The following is a 2,858-nucleotide window of genomic DNA, read 5'->3' as shown; positions in this document are numbered from 1 at the left end:
ACTTGGTGGGTGGTGCCTGCCCTGTAGATGGTGCAAACCACTGTGCTCTTGTCTCTTGCTTGCTGCTGTTGAGTCTCTTATAAATTCCCTGGAGCCATGTGTGGACAGAGACCAGCGTGCCTTGGCCACAGAGAGGGCTGAGGTGGTCCTGCATCACATGGACACTGGAATAACTGGCATCTCTGGGTCAGTGGGGATGCAGAGATAGCCCCAGCTTGCACAGTGTCCACAGGGACAGGTTCTAGGGACTGCCAGGCTGTTCAGCCCCCAGGAGAAGAGCGGTCTCCAGCTCCTGCCTCAGCACTAGTCACTATAGCAAACACCACCGCATGCATAAATGCAGGAAAGTGCTCCTCTCCAGGGGAAAAAAGTGCCATTTATTGAAAGATGGTATTCTCACCCTGTGCCAAGCCCACCACTTCCTCCCCAACTAAGTTAGAGAAAACAACCCTCCCTCAACCCCAAAGATCCAAGTATGTTTCCATTCAGAGCAAATCAATTTGGTCCAGAGCACCAGAAGAAGAAAGTGAATGGGTTTTTACATGTGAAATTCACTCCTTAACCTTAGGCTTTTTATTGTGTGCTGCTACACATTTGTATATTCAAATCTCCGTGGGATACAAAAAGGAATTTTCTTTTTCTAGGCACAGGGTATTACTCTGTTGCCCAGGCTGGAGTACAGTGACATCATCACACCTCACTGCAGTCTCCAACTCTCAGGCTCCTGCAATCCTCCTGCTTTGGCTTCCTGAGTTGATGGGACTGCAGGTGCTCACCACTGTAGCCTGGTGCTGTATCTGTTTTTATTTTATTTAATTTATTTATTCATTATTTTATTTTCCAAGACAGAGCCTCAAGCTGTTGTCCTGGGTAGGGTGCCGTGGCGTCACACCTCACAGCAACCTCCAACTCCTGGGCCTAAGCGATTCTCTTGCCTCAGCCTCCCAAATAGCTAGGATTACAGGTGCCTGCCACAACACATGGCTATTTTTTGGTTGGAGTTGTCATTGTACTTTGGCTTGCCAGGGCTGGATTCCAACCCACCAGCTCTGGTGTATGTGGCTGGGACCTTAGCCACTTGAGCTACAAGCACTGAGTCTCTGTTTTTGTTTTTTGTCTGCATAATCTCTGATTGCCTATTTATGTGAGGCTTTTAGAATATTTTCTTGAAAGGGAAGAGAGATTTTTCTTTTTTTCTTTCTTTTTTTTAAAATATGTAATTCCTTTATTATTCTGTAAAAGATAACAAAATATATAGAACAAAACTTTCCCTTTTTAAAACTAATGTTATAAACCCATGTTGTCACTTATAAATACTACACTCTACAGCTGATCATTAATTAGGCATGTAAGTCCAACAACAATGTGTCCTTCTAACTGATAAGCAGAAAATCAAAAAGGAAAAAAAATCTTAAAAAGTTGATCAAGGCGTGCCCTCCCCGGGTGCCCCTGCTGAATGAGCCACGGCCCTGCCACCAACTGCACAGACTGACAGCAGGGGAGAAATAATCGTACATGTGCGAGTGCTTCAGCTGCAATCTAATTTTCAACCCTCAAAACATGAATATACAAAGATGGATCCTTCATAGAAATAAAAAAAAAAAGGTTGATTTGAGCTCATTTCAAATACAGAAAAAGTATGGCACAGATTTAAGCCATGATGTGGTTTTCTTTAATGGTACTGAATCTCATGTCACACATGGTACTGAATTAAGGCAGAGCACCTGTAAGTGTGAGCGACAAGCTCCACGCTTTGCAGCTGGAGGAAGACAGGAAGCGGGCCCAGGAGGAGGCCGAGCACCTGGGGGCTGACCTCATGGCCGCACTGCAGGGCCAAGGAGGAGCTGTAGAAACAGTCAGTGGATCAGATAAAGAGCCAGGAGCAGCTGGTCACGGAGCTTGCAGAGTACACTGCCAATTGTACATAGAACGTGGTGTACGTGGCTCCAATTCAGTACCAAGCGTGGAGCTTGTTGCTCACACTTACAGGTGCTCTGCCTTAATTCATTCAGTCCTACTCCAAGCACAACATGGGAGGTGATTCAATAGTAATCATAAAAATCAGGCCTGGTTGGCACTATGATACAATTGGAAAAAATAGACCAGAGAGGCTTCCACTGGTTCCCAGCCCAGAATATCTCCGCCAGGATAAACACTCTCTTTGTAGAGGAACTAAGGTGCGAAAGGGGGTGCCTTTGGGGTGCTAAAGATACAGGTGTGACAAGGCTGGCAGGGCCCTCCGGGTGCCCCTCTGCCCACAGTCCTGGCCATTACATGGCCTCAAACTCATCGATCCGCTGCTTGGTGTTGCCCTGCCGAATCTGCCTCAGCGTCTTGTACTTGTCCCGGCCCTGCCTCATGTTCTCGTTGTGGATGATGTCGTTGTGGGTCCTCTTGTTCTCATCTCTGGCCTGGGACAGCTCGTTGCTCAGCGTCAGCAGCTGCCGCTGCACGCGCTCGTTCTTCTCAGCCTCGGTGATGCGCTTCTCTTCGTTTCGGTCGTCCAGGATGCCCTCACTGGACAGCTCCCCGCTATAGCCCATGGGCTCTGTGCCCTCCTCCTCTTGCAGGCCCTCGGGCATGTGGTAGGTGACTGGCTCATACAGGAGGGGTAGCGAGGGTGGGGGCGCCGTCATCGCCAGGTGCAGCGCCTCCTTGGTCTTCACCAGGTCCTCCTGTGCTGCCCTGTGCTGCCACTCTTCCACCTTATCCTCCTTGCCTAGGGTGACCAGATTCTAACATCTGTAAGGCGGGACAACATGGCCAGGGGGCGGAGCGGAGGGCTGGGCAGGGCCTGACAACAGGGCAAACTTTGATAAGGAGTTCTCTTTTTTTTTTTTTTTTTTTTAGACGAGTTT

At 48.6% G+C, this 2,858-nt stretch overlaps 1 pseudogene across 1 annotated transcript in view; it reads right to left on the bottom strand.

The window, feature by feature from the left end:
• Positions 1–2,200: 2,200 nt before the first annotated feature.
• The window catches only part of LOC100961928, a 2,790-nt pseudogene continuing 2,132 nt past the window's right edge, over positions 2,201–2,858 (bottom strand). Inside the window, exon 2 of the transcript XR_001161094.2 lies at positions 2,201–2,735. The product of XR_001161094.2 is annotated as an ezrin pseudogene (transcript). The remainder of the gene's footprint in view (positions 2,736–2,858) is intronic.

The sequence above is a fragment of the Otolemur garnettii genome, unplaced genomic scaffold, assembly GCF_000181295.1.
Source record: "Otolemur garnettii isolate 467f Iridium unplaced genomic scaffold, OtoGar3 scaffold00018, whole genome shotgun sequence".
In the NCBI taxonomy this organism is placed as follows: Eukaryota; Metazoa; Chordata; class Mammalia; order Primates; family Galagidae; genus Otolemur; species Otolemur garnettii.
Note: the sequence above shows the minus strand (reverse complement) of the source record. Positions and strands in the feature narration are given on the sequence as shown.